Here is a 14,492-nt window from a genome sequence, read left to right as displayed (position 1 = left end):
GTGTGTGTTTGTATCTATTTGTTTTAGTTAATAAACAGGATCACGCTATGTTATTTCTTTTATTGTCTTTCCATGTTTAACCATCTACATGTGGAGCACTTCATTGGATCTGCCACATCTCCGAATCTGGTTGTATATATACATATTTTTTATATATAGTTTGATTTTGGTGCAGAGCGCCAGGGATATAACATTCTTTCCTATCTATCTGTCTGACCTGGGGTCAGAGTTATATCATAGGCAGTCAGCCCTTCCATTCTAGAAATCAGCGCTACCTATTGTTTCTCTGTTGTTCCTTACACTATGTACCTGCCACTATTAGCCAGGCTGGACTTTCTTGCGGGGTTCCTATCAATCTGGTAATGCGACGGTGTGACGTTCGTGAGGATTTGGCCCACGATTAAAGGGGTTACACCCCAATTGGCCACCCTCTAACCTCACCAGGGAGACGAGGGGTTAACTGGGCTGAGGTCCAGAAATGTGATTTCACCCTTGTTATAACATGAAAATGTATATTCCCCTGTTCCCCATGTTTTATTGTGATATCAGTGTCTGCATCACACACACACTAGGATCCCTCTGGGAGTACAAGGGTTAATAGTTCTTTGTGTAATTTTCCCGCCTTTTCAGGCACCATTTTGCAGGTCCCCATAGGCCGCCATTAGGGCTCAATGCATTCTAATAGAGAATCTTTCTGTTTTGGTCCTGTTTCCTGTGAAGACCAGCAGGTGGCGTCCGAGAGGAGGAGCGGCGGTTTCCCATTGAAAGTCAATGGGCCCATTGACTTCAATGGAGTGTCCTCGAATGAGTTTTCCAGGAACGAGTTGGCTGCCGTCCAAACCGCAAAACCACAAAGCGGATACTTTTTCTAAAAGAGAGCTTTGATCACTTATTAGCCAAGTTCAACGACAAGTGGCGTGGGAATAAACAGTTCTAGAGCACCTAGAAATAAAATTCTTTTTGCCCCTAGTTCCTAGACCTCCCCCCACTCGACCACAACCGGGTCCTCGAATCCTGGACCCCCGATAAGGGTCGAACCGAGAAGAGCGGGTCGCGCCATAGGTTCCAATGGCGGCGGCAGAAACAGCTCAAGAAAATGGCTAAGTGTGAAATGCTGAAATTTGGGAATCCATAGCTCCGGTTCCGGAGGGTCCAGAGGATCAAGGTTTGTGGTATCTGTAGTCACTGCTCCGGCATCACTGCAGAACCATCCTTGACCCTCTTGGACCAACCCGACGGAGTATGGACCCCCTTGAAAGTTTGGAGCTTTTGCCATTGATTCTAATGGGGGAAAAGCCGCATGGTGAGAAAATGACTAAGTGTAAAACGTTGAAAAGTGTAAGTCCATATCTCCGGTTCTGGAATGCCCAGAGGGATGGGATTTGGGTGGCATGTAGCCAAGGTTCCGGCTTTAATGCATGCCCATTCCCAGCCCCCTCAGACCAACCAGACGGAGTGTGGATGAATGTAAAGATTTGTGGATTTTCTCATAGACTTCAATGGCGGCGGTTCCCAATTGAAAGTCTATGGCAGGAAACTCCATTGACTACAACGGCGGAGTTGCTCCATTGAAACCCATGGTGGTGGAGCCCGTTGTTTTCAATGGGGATATAGTGAAACGCTGAGATTTCTTTTTAGCGGAGATTTTTGTATTAAAATAGGAAACGGTTTAAGGTGTATTTGTGTATCTCCGGTTCCGAAGGTCGTAGCAAGTCTCAAATTGGACCATAGGGTGTCCCACTTCCGGCATTGAGAACTGGGAAGTTTGGACCCGCTGGACCCAACGGAACCGGATATTTTAATACGTGTATGTTTTATGTTTAATACTGTGTCCCAAGGTATGGACAGAACCCAGAGGAAATTCCTTTGCATACCAGGGTAGCATATGGTCCGAGAGGCGACCCAATGTCTAGGACTTAAGTATTGTTCAAAGGATTTTGTCACCTACACTGTTTACAGGAGGGCGGAGGGGACTCAAACCAGAGCAGGCTTTAAGTGTCCCATTTCACACCTTTCAACAAAGGGTTTCCTGCCAGGAATTCTGTGTAGTAGACTAGCTGGCATTCCTGATGCAAATGTGGGGCTACAGAAATGAGACCCCAGAGTGCTACTGCACCTGTGCAACTAGCAGGGGGGCATGTATCAAAATGCCTTCCCACGTTAGTGAGTGGCTGGCGGTAATTGCAAACCAATCACCTGTACTTAAATGTTAAGGATAGAGTTACAAAAGGTATATAACTTGTGGTAACCCAGCTATCCATGTTGTTGTTGTTGGTCTTCTGATATCATCTAAATTGCTACCTGATTGCTGAGAGAAATGCTATGCAATGTCTTGGGATGACTGCTGTATGAACTGCCAGTCCAGCTGGGACTGTTTCATCATTTCCCATCTTTAAGTAAGTGTCCATATTTTGCCTGTTATTTGTACATTTTGTTGTGTTCACCTTTATCAAGGAATAAATTATATTTTATCATATCTAAGTCTCGTCCCAGTTCAAACCCAGGTATATATATATTTATTTATATATTTTTTGTGTAAATTACAGCCTGTCATAAGCTATCGTCACAGGCTTGTAATTAACTGGTGGCAGCGGTGGGATCGAACTGGACCTGGATTACAGTATTCTGCAGGGTACTGTGATCCAGTGGGAACTTGATGGTAATTGCAAGTTCCTGGGACTAAAGATATTGAACACACAGTGTACAACATATAACACAAGATATGGCACCTCCTCACTGTTCCCCTACTTGTGAGAAGCTTTGTCTCCAGAACCAAAGTGCCGGCCATCCATCTGACTGGAGCCGGGCACCAAGACCGGAGGAGTGCATCAAGTCGGCGCAGAGACCAGCAGCCAGCAAGGCTGAGAGAGAGACAGCGATCGGTGAGCATGAAACCCGGCAGGCTGAGCAAAGATCCACAGCTGCAGCTGCTGTAACCATCAAACCGCCCGGAGAGTAGGGATTGGACCCAGCTCCGGGACGGCAGAGACTTGGGGAGGGAGCGGGTGGTCTCGGAGACCACGGAAGACTTGCACTAGGAGAGGTAACGGCCATTGCGGTGGCCCGTCCATTTTCCCTGAAAGAGCTAGCACTGGTGTGTGCGTTGGGCAAGACGTGGTTCCCGGCGAAGTGGACCCAGTTCCTGGCGTCGGTACCGCACCGACCCGATTATCCCCTCCCAGAGCCCGGCGCTCAAGCGACTCCGCTCTGGACTCCGTTGCCCCTTGCTGGGGTTAGTCCACTGGTGGCGGAGACGCTCTGGAATGAGCCTGGCGCTCAGGCAACTCCGCTCTGGACTCCATTGCCCCTTGCTGGGGTTAGTCCACCGGTGGCGGAGAAGCACCGGCAGCCGCTGCGGCACTGCCAACCAATGGGCCACAATAATGCCCAGTGCCCTGACCGTGCGCGGTAAGGCGAAGAAGCCCCTCCGGGCCAGCGCTCATGAGCTGCGGAAAAGATGACCCAGTTAGCGGCATCCTCTGATGGCTCCCGCCCAGCCGGGGCGACAACCCTCCTCGGGACGTCTCCTGAAGAACCTGGACGGGCTGCATCAGCAACAGCGGCGGAGAGCAGCGGCCATCCATCGGATCCTGGCGGAGAACCGGCAGCGGCAGAGAAGAAGCCGCCACTCCGGCATCCTGCCGGAGGCAATTTTATTTGGGGGGAGGGTTGGGGTGTGCGGGAGGAGGGAGTTTCACATTGGTTGGCGGAGTTGGCGATTCCCAGCGATGACCGGAGCCCCACAATCCATGCCGGCGACCCTGCATCAAAGCCGGGTACTGCTGCGGCAGCTACCCGGGGCTCGCCCATGGCGGCAGCCACTCCAGTCCCCCTGCAATTGGGACCAACGAAGGCGGCGGTCTCTGCGGGGACCAGCGAGGTAAGCCAGACCAAGACTGACCCTGACTTATTTTTCCCTATGACTGTACCCTGTTGTTTCACTATAGGGGTGACCGGGGGGTGGCAGGAGATAGGGGCACCAGGGGAGGGGAAGGAAGGGCAGCTTGTAGGGCAGCTAGACTCCCCCATTACCCTGGCGGAGCAGCAAGGGGACTCTCAGTTAAGAGCCCCACTGTTGCAGCCTTGCTATGGGCTGGAGGTATCAGGGGTTGTGGCACAGTTAGACCACCCCCAGATTACCTGCCAGCCAGGAGCTAAGGTGGGTGCATCTGCACCAGCAACCCTGAGCTCATCCCGGTAATGGGGAGACAGTGTCAGGGAGATGGCCTCACTCAGGTGCCCCTAGGATCCAGGTTAGGATTAGCTAGGGAGAAGCGGAGTGAGGGGAGGCTGCAGGTAGGTAGCCAGCATCAGTTCTCAGGGGAGGGGAAGGAAGGGCAGCTTGTAGGGCACCCAGGCTTCCCCATTACCTGGGCGGAGCAGCAAAGGGACTCTCAGTTAAGAGCCACACTGTTGCAGCCTTGCTATGGGCTGGAGGTATCAGGGGTTGTGGCACAGTTAGACCACCCCCAGATTACCTACCAGCCAGGAGCTAAGGTGGGTGCATCTGCACCAGCAACCCTGAGCTCATCCCCGGTAATGGGGAGACAGTGTCAGGGAGATGGCCTCACTCAGGTGTCCCTAGGATCCAGGTTGGGATTAGCTAGGGAGAAGCGGAGTGAGGGGAGGCTGCAGGTAGGTAGCAAGCATCAGACCTCAGTGAGAGAAGGAGGGCTAGTGGTAGCCGGGGAGGTACAGCAGCAGGTATGGCAGCTAGAGTCCCCCATTACCCTGGCAGAGCCTCAGGGCGTTTCGCAGATCAGCAACCCCCTGTTGCAGCCTAGCTATGGGCTGGGGGTATCATGGGCAGTGGCCAGTTTGTGCCACCCCAGAGATACCTGCCAGCCAAGAGCTAAGGCGGTTGCATCTGGAGAGATGCCTCTGAGCTCATCCCTCGTAAGGGGGAGACAAGGCCAGGGAGGTAGGTGCACTCAGGTAGCTCCAGTGTCTGGGTTAGGATTGCCCAGGGGGGAGAAGAGTGCAGGTGGGCTGCGGGGAGGTAAGCAGCAGGAGTCATCAGCAGGGGCTGAGGTGCTGGGCCTAGGGGAGGCTAGGCAGGGAGACACTGGGAAGCAGGGAGAGATAGGAGGTCAGTGGGGTGTCAGGCAGCTGGCAGAAGCTAGGGATGGGCTCGGTAGGCAGAAGGTCCCTTGTTTTGACTGGCCAGAAGTGACCCCCCTGACAGATTCCCCAGGGTTCCCAAAGGAAGGGCTGTGGGTAGATAGGCAGCCAGGGAGGAGAGTCAGGAGTATAGCAGAGCAGCTACAGGTTGGCACAGAGCCAGGGCAGGTAGGGTCCCTACAGAATAGTGACATAGCTCTTTCCCCGACTTGGTTGACAGGAAAGCGACGGTCTGTGCTGGATAGCTGGTCTCCTGTTGGTGCAGAGACATGCCAGTCTCTGGGCAGTGTGCAGCCTGGTCTGCAAAGGGGCCCCTTCACCCTGGTCTTGGTTCGCCAGGCACTGGGTGGGGGGCAGAGGGAGGCAAAGGAGAATGCCCGGCGGCCCCGGTGGAGTCCTGCTCCGCAGGATCTAGACTTTACAATCCACTGTGGTCAGGACACTGTACTGGACAATGCCGGAGGACAATTTTGCCAGGCCAACTCCTCAGGACTTATTGAGTGCTTCAAGGGCGCCAGTGGTATCCCAGTGCCAGGGGGAGGCAGCTGGGGTACCAGGCACCCCTTGAGCAGGGGAGGTGTGACGTTCGTGAGGATTTGGCCCAGGATTAAAGGGGTTACACCCCAATTGGCCACCCTCTAACCTCACCAGGGACGAGGGGTTAACTGGGCTGAGGTCCAGAAATGTGATTTCACCCTTGTTAGAACATGAAAATGTATATTCCCCTGTTCCCCATGTTTTATTGTGATATCAGTGTCTGCATCACACACACACTAGGATCCCTCCGGGAGTACAAGGGTTAATAGTTCTTTAGTGATTATAGCCCTTTGTATAATTTTCCCGCCTTTTCAGGCACCATTTTGCAGGTCCCCATAGGCCGCCATTAGGGCTCAATGCATTCTAATGGAGAATCTTGCTGTTTTGGTCCTGTTTCCTGTGAAGACCAGCAGGTGGCGTCCGAGAGGAGGAGCGGCGGTTTCTCATTGAAAGTCAATGGGCCCATTGACTTCAATGGAGTGTCCTCGAATGAGGTTTCCAGGAACGAGTTGGCTGCCGTCCAAACCGCAAAACCACAAAGCGGATACTTTTTCTAAAAGAGAGCTTTGAGCACTTATTAGCCAAGTTCAACGACAAGTGGCGTGGGAATAAGCAGTTCTAGAGCACCTAGAAATAAAATTCTTTTTGCCCCTAGTTCCTAGACCTCCCCCCACTCGACCACAACCGGGTCCCCGAATCCTGGACCCCCGATAAGGGTCGAACCGAGAAGAGCGGGTCGCGCCATAGGTTCCAGTGGCGGCGGCAGAAACAGCTCAAGAAAACGGCTAAGTGTGAAATGCTGAAATTTGGGAATCCATAGCTCCGGTTCCGGAGGGTCCAGAGGATCAAGGTTTGGGGTATCTGTAGTCACTGCTCCGGCATCACTGCAGAACCATCCTTGACCCTCTTGGACCAACCCAACGGAGTATGGACCCCCTTGAAAGTTTGGGACTTTTGCCATTGATTCTAATGGGGGAAAAGCCGCATGGTGAGAAAATGACTAAGTGTAAAACGTTGAAAAGTGTAAGTCCATATCTCCGGTTGTGGAATGCCCAGAGGGATGGGATTTGGGTGGCATGTAGCCAAGGTTCCGGCTTTAATGCATGCCCATTCCCAGCCCCCTCAGACCAACCAGACGGAGTGTGGACGAATGTAAAGATTTGTGGATTTTCTCATAGACTTCAATGGCGGCGGTTCTCCATTGAAAGTCTATGGCAGGAAACTCCATTGACTACAACGGCGGAGTTGCTCCATTGAAACCCATGGCGGTGGAGCCCGTTGTTTTCAATGGGGATTTAGTGAAACGCTGAGATTTCTTTTTAGCGGAGATTTTTGTATTAAAATAGGAAACGGTTTAAGGTGTATTTGTGTATCTCCGGTTCCGAAGGTCGTAGCAAGTCTCAAATTGGACCATAGGGTGTCCCACTTCCGGCATTGAGAACTGGGAAGTTTGGACCCGCTGGACCCAACGGAACCGGATATTTTAATACGTGTATGTTTTATGTTTAATACTGTGTCCCAAGGTATGGACAGAACCCAGAGGAAATTCCTTTGCATACCAGGGTAGCATATGGTCCGAGAGGCGACCCAATGTCTAGGACTTAAGTATTGTTCAAAGGATTTTGTCACCTACACTGTTTACAGGAGGGCAGAGGGGACTCAAATCAGAGCAGGCTTTACGTGTCCCATTTCACACCTTTTAACAAAGGGTTTCTTGCCAGGAATTCTGTGTAGTAGACTAGCTGGCATTCCTGATGCAAATGTGGGGCTACAGAAATGAGACCCCAGAGTGCTACTGCACCTGTGCAACTAGCAGGGGGGCATGTATCAAAATGCTTTCCCACGTTAGTGAGTGGCTGGAGGTAATTGCAAACCAATCACCTGTACTTAAATGTTAAGGATAGAGTTACAAAAGGTATATAACTTGTGGTAACCCAGCTATCCATGTTGTTGTTGTTGGTCTTCTGATATCATCTGAATTGCTACCTGATTGCTGAGAGAAATGCTATGCAATGTCTTGGGATGACTGCTGTATGAACTGCCAGTCCAGCTGGGACTGTTTCATCATTTCCCATCTTTAAGTAAGTGTCCATATTTTGCCTGTTATTTGTACATTTTGTTGTGTTCACCTTTATCAAGGAATAAATTATATTTTATCATATCTAAGTCTCGTCCCAGTTCAAACCCAGGTATATATATATGTATTTATATATTTTTTGTGTAAATTACAGCCAGTCGTAAGCTATCGTCACAGACGGTCTGGTATTTCAATGACTCTTGAAGGTTTTTATATCTGACTGTTATTATGTTACTATTTCGCTGTATGTGTATCCAACACTTTTTTACCTACTAAAAACAATTGTTTGCTAATGCCTATGAGAGTTTGCGCTTGTCTTTCATGTCTATTTCTAGTTTCTTATGCTTTGTATTTTGCCTTAAAGGGACAGTGTCCATTACTATTTTTTTTAATGTGGAAAATAAACCACTGAAGAGTTTGCTAAGGCCTAAAATACGCTACTGTATGTCGACTCTTACTGACTCTACCACGAGTCCGTCCTGCCAGAAGTGGTGTTCGAGTGGGATGCAATATCTCTGGGGGTCAGCAGAAGAAAACATGTAAAGGCCGCAAACCCTGGCAGAAAACAAAAGCCTACTCCACAGTAGGGCGGCTAACTACACATCCATGTCCCTGACTGACCAACTGAGTAGCTAGGCTAACTTCCAGTTATAAACACTGCAAACTATAAAATACAAAATATATCACCCTTAACTTGAGCTGCTGGGAAATCCGTACCTGGAGTCTCCAGGGAATCCATCTGGATACTGCGTCACCTTGCAGACCAGCAGGCCTGGGGAACCATACCAACCAGTGTCTTGCTGTTTGGGAAAAAGTCTCTCAGCTCGGGCAGCTTGCTGACTGCCATATAAACCCCTTGCAATCAGGAGTTCAGTATGAATTGTGTGCACCTGCAGACTGCCTCTCCAGAAAAGTTAACCTCCAGCATACTGGAAAGCCTGCATAATGTAACCTGCTAACATATAGAGTCCATGACTCTGTCACACCATCCTTTTAGTAGCTCTTCAATGCTGGGATGGCAGAGGTGATTCCTTTCTATTGGGCTCCATATTATACTCCCCTGGGATGCACACAGTGGTAGGGTGTCCAAGGCTACCAGTTGCTATGCTCCTTTGAGTCCCAGGGCTACTAATTGGGGTAATCCAGCTGGGTGCCTGGACTTCTGTGACTCCTACATTTCTAGGAAGTCTATCTACAAAGGCACTTTTGTTAGTGCTGTCTCAGTGGAGAATAGAGGATGAAAGCCAGATTCCAAAGGGTCAAGCAGGGAGTTGGAGGAGAGAAAGTGAGTCAGGTGGGTGTATACAAGTCACTCAAGTATCTTGGTAGCAAAGGGGAAAAGAGAGATAGGGTGGTAGTTAGAGAGGAAGGCTGGGTCAAGAGAGGGTTTCTTTAGAATGGGCGTGATGAGTGAATGTTTAAAAGAAGATCGGAATATGCCGGAGGAGAAAGAGAAGATAAAAAGCTTTAGAGTTGGGGTGAGGCTTAGTGTGCCAGAGAGGTAGCGGAGATGTGAGGGAATAGGATCAAGGAGGCAGGTTGTAGGGTGAGATGATGACAGGAGCGTGGAAACCTCGTCCTCAGTCAGAGGGGAAAATAAGCTGAGGGTGGATTTAGGTGTGCAAAGGGAGGTAGGTGTTGCGTGTGGAGCTTGACATGAAGGGATGTCATGTCTGATGGACTTAATCTTATCTGTGATATAGATGGAAAGGTCTTGGGCTATGAGGGCGGAAGGAGGTGCAGGTGCAATTAGGCAGAGAAGGCAGTTAAAGTCTTTGAATAGGCTTTGTATGAGTGAAGAAATGAAGGTTTGCTTGGCAAGTAAAAGGGCAGTGTTATCGGGTGAAAGTATGAATTTATAGAGGAGGAATTCTGCTTTAGAGGGGGGATTTCCTCTGTTAATGTTCTGTAGTGCATGAGAACCTTTGGGGGTAGTGGGTAGAGCGTGTTTGCCATGGTTGTGGGTTAGAGTGTTGGGGGCAATGTGTGGTGGCAGGAGTCTATCATATCATCAATTTTTTTCACACAACCCCAATTTTTTACTCTCTATTAATACTCTGAATGCTCAGATAAGAAGTGGCATATTAACGTCTGTTGCGTGTTTAAGGACTGATTGGTAAAAGTGTCTCCTTTTGCTACAATTACAGCAACTTCATTTCCCTGTACTCCACAACTGTAAAGATGTAAAGGCTCAAGTAAAGGGCAATTAAGCATTCAATTACATTTTAATTACTATAAATATGGACCTCATGAGCTTTTTGGGGACCCAAAGCAGCTACTTAATTAGCGCATGCCCTTTTAAGATGACATTATGTTTTTGACAAAATGCCCTGATTATTTATTATTACTAATAGGAATAAGTAAATATCTTCCCTGAAGAGTTTACACCTAAATAATGTTACTATCAAATTGGTACAATAGTTAATAGTAACCACAATACTGTAATTTCAAAAAGTAAAAAAAACCTACTTGTAAACATGTGCAGTTTAAATGTATAAATACATTTGTTAAGGTTCTTCTTCCAGCCACTAGACTACTAGCTTCACATTTAAACCATGCTTAAATTATTCAAGTTAATGCCATTTACTCAACTCTATACTTGTACTAGCAAAGAAAGTTATACTGAACAAATGGTTAGATAAGTCCCCACCTTCAATCAGGGATCTAGAAAGAGAAATATATAATTTGATAGAAGAGATTTAATATATAAAGCGATCCACTAGGTGTAAAATTTGAAGAAAAAGGGGCACCAATTTTAAAATGTATACCAGAGGAAGGAAGGTGTATTATCTTGGGGTCAAAAGAGATATACCCAGTGAAAAAGGAACGTCCTACAGAAAAGAGAGGAGGGACGACTTGAATATACAAGTTTAAACTTGATTATATACTATTAAGACTACAGTTTAACGAAGAGAGATTAAGGTAGCTACTTGGGTGCAATCCGCCCCCCCCCCTGCCGTTATTGCTATGTTTGTGCTGAGTTATGCAAAAATATACATTTATTTATATATAACTTCACATTGGTTGGAATAGTATATTAGAAACCACCGAACATATTTTACAAAATGTACTGTAATATTTTAGTAGAAACGAGAGGTGGTTAAGGAACATGTACAAATACTGTATGTGAACTATCTACCATGTATTCTAATCAAAGTAAATTGAAAAAGTTAATAAAATGTTTGAACATACAGTACACACACACACACACACACACACAAAAGTGAATGCCATTTATATGTAGAAAAGTCTCGTTAGGTTTAAAAGCTTTGGTAAAACTAAATCTATAAAGAACTTTTATGTAGGTCCATTACAATAATATATAATAACCAGAAACAAATCTACATTTCAACAGAATCAACAGAATGATAAAACTTAAAACAGTAAAGAAATGGCAACTGCTGTCTATGACAGTCTCAACTATTTTCATATTATACTGCAGCTTCTACAATGTTCTGCACTCCATGGTGTGTGCTGTAGAACAATCACTGCATCAGGGATCTCTGCACTGGGAAGATTACAGGAAGTCTTTATTACCTTAGACAAACTGACTTGCCCAAGGCAAGACTGATACACAGAGTGGGGTTACTGTATTCAGTCAAGTGGATTTATCACACGACTACTGCTTCTCAGAGTGTAACAAGGTTGAGAATGATTGCATGAGAGATGTAAGTTGTGTTTTTCAGTTGCTTGACCAATCGCAGACACACTATGGTATGGAAACAGATTTGCCATTGTCTATTTCGAAGTCATACTGTAAGAAGTGCTCTAGGATCCACAATTCTACTTTGTCTGCTTGCTATTGGCAATGGCACAAAATGATATAAGCATAAGCGAGGAATTATCCAACCAAATCAGTGTATCCTGTCAGCCACTACTAGCTCCTAAGCAGCAAGCAAATGCACTTGAATCACCCTCTCTTTATTATTCCATCCTCGTGTCATAGCAAGAAGCGAAACACTCAATCCTACCAGATGCTTTTAAATTCTGTTTTCTGTAACTAAACAAGAACATAAAATACTGATATTATTCCAGTAGATTTAAAAGCAATCAGTGCTTTGAAAAATGTGGCCTAAATGGTTGCAGATGTAGACGTGACGTCCACCTACTCATGCAGTTAGTAAGGAGAAAAGTATGTGGGTGGTGAGAAAAAAAGGCAGTCAGTAAAGCTAAACATAGACTTGTGCTAGCGAGGTCAGGATTTTTTTTTTTTTTTGCTTCTTAGCAGATTGGGGGCTAGTTAAAAGGGTTTGTCATTAGCTACATAATTGTAGGCATAATCGCACTGAACTAATGTACCCCATGAATCTCATGCAGCAAACATGCAACAGCAAACTGCATTTCTGTCCGAAACGTGTTATTTATCCACTATGAGCCCTTCCCCGAAAAAGCATTGGTATAAATGGATTGTTAGCAGGCATTGCATTTTTTTCTGGATCAATAATAAACAAGCACTTCACTCTCAGCATGCTATGGTTTCCTTTTGCTACGTACATATTGGGTAGACATGTGCCTCTGAGGCCACAGTAAATCATTCACTCTCGTATGCAGTATACTGCTTAGTAAATTAAACAAGCACAACGGATATTTGTCCTGAAGAGCCTGGCTGTAATCTAGTGTTTGGTAACTGGAGAAGAAAAGCGACTTGTTCTAGGTTCAAGGAGTAGGAGGTACAGTACTGGGATTTATTTAGAGCAGAGGTGACCAACTGCAGTCCTCAAAGGCCACCGACAGGTCAGGTTTCCAGGATATCCCTGCTTCAGCCCATTTGGCTCAATCAGTGGCTCAGTCGAAGACCCAGACCGTCTTGGGCATGTGGAATTCTCAGAACAGGGCTTTTGCTAGGGGGCTGGGCAATTTCCTCTGTCCTGATTGGCTCTATGTCCAGAGAGGTAATACCGGACACATACATGTCATATTTTACTTGACAGTGTTCAAATACAGGACAATCCGGTTCAATACTGTTCACCTGGCAACCCTACAGATAGTTCATTTGAATGTCCTTACCCAGAATCCATGGCTTCAGTGGAAGCACTGTATGCTAGGAGATAATAGTGAAAAGCAGGGTTGCAGACTTGTCTGAGACATGTGAATGTGGTCAAGAGTGGTGTTTTTTATTTGATTATAACGTAGGGATTCCGGTTTTAGGTTTTAACTGAAAAACACCGGAAAAGCACCACTGACTGATTATCTTGCATTTCTAGTTAAAACCAGAAATTACGCATCATTTTCTATTGTATCAGAAGCAAAGGGTTTGGTCCAGTCACAGGTAACAGACAAACACAAAACAAGGGGAGCAGGGAAAATACAGAAAAGAGCACCAATTAATACCGAATTCAAATCTGTCTCAATTATTTTTTCATTGTTAACACTGATAAACAGAATTTTTTTAATAAAAGGAAAACACTGGAAAAAAGAAACAAACACTGAAAGCCTGAATCCCAAATTATGGAGTAAGGCAAGTTTGGGGGACTTGTCTGAGATGTGAATATGCTCGTATGTGTTCTTTATCATTACTGTAGTCAAAAATGATACAATACAGGATGGGACAGTACTGTAACTATTAAACGCTGGACAGGTTGTGGTCATTAATTACATTCCTGGGTAAACAGGTAGGTCTTGAGCCTGTTGTGATAGATTTCCAGAGAGGTGGCCTCTCGTACTGTACGAGGTAGAACTGTTCCAGAGAGTGGGAGCAGCGTGGCTAAAACCTCGGGTCCCAAAGGTCAAGGAGGTTCTGGGAACTGTTAGTACTCATTCATCTGCAGATCCAAGTGAGCGAATGGGAGTGTAGGTAACTAGGAGCTCTTTCAAATAGCTGGGACCGTGGTCATGTAGTGCTTTGAATGTCAACAAGCATATCTTGAAATAAAATCTCCATTTTACCGGCAGCCAGTGCAGAGAACGGAGAACAGCTGTCATGTGGCAATAACAGGTCTGGTTAGTTAACAACCTGGCCGCAGCATTCTGCACAAGCTGCAGGCGGTGTTGCTATTTTCGGAAGACCCAGGTATAGTGCATTGGCATAGTCCAGGCATGAGGACTCAAAGGCATCGGCAAGCGTAGTAAATTCCTCTGGGGGATCAAGTTCTTAATCCTGGCTATGTTCTTTAGGTGGAACAGGTTTGTTCAGTTCACAGTATTAAGTAATAAACAATCCTTTTTTGAGCCTCGTTTTACAACCTTTCTTTTTAAACTTACCTCTTAGAATTAATTGTATCAGGAAATCTGACGATTCCATTCTAAAGTTTTAGAGGCCCATGCAGAATTATTGATCTGGGCTTCTGCAGCTCAGCATGCTGTCCATCAGGGGACAGACTGCAGGGATATATAACTGCTGACAAGCAGATTCAGGCTGCCCTGTGGGACACACAGAGCAAGGAGAATACTGGGAGCATAGCTGTCAGTTAAGGTATCGCAAGTATTTGTAGGGTTCTGAACTAATAATAAGAGCAATGTTAGTAATGAAATAATTGTGACTTCAAATTCTATTGAGGCCATTCATGGTTAAAGTAATTAGTTTGCTTCCAATCAATATGGCTTCGTATTGAGCATGTAATGCAGCACATATACCTTTTTAACTCTACATTATTAGGGACATGCATGGTACTGCTATGAATATCCTACCTTATTATCGGGAATGACTGAGCTTATACCTGGAAACCTGAAGCAACGTGTTTAAATACCAATAAACTTCTGAAAATGGATCAGCCTAAGATTTTGTTATCTTTCTCAATATGTTTCCTTTTTTGGAGCA

This window comes from Ascaphus truei, chromosome 4 (genome assembly GCF_040206685.1).
Source record: "Ascaphus truei isolate aAscTru1 chromosome 4, aAscTru1.hap1, whole genome shotgun sequence".
Lineage (NCBI taxonomy): Eukaryota > Metazoa > Chordata > Amphibia > Anura > Ascaphidae > Ascaphus > Ascaphus truei.
Note: the sequence above shows the minus strand (reverse complement) of the source record.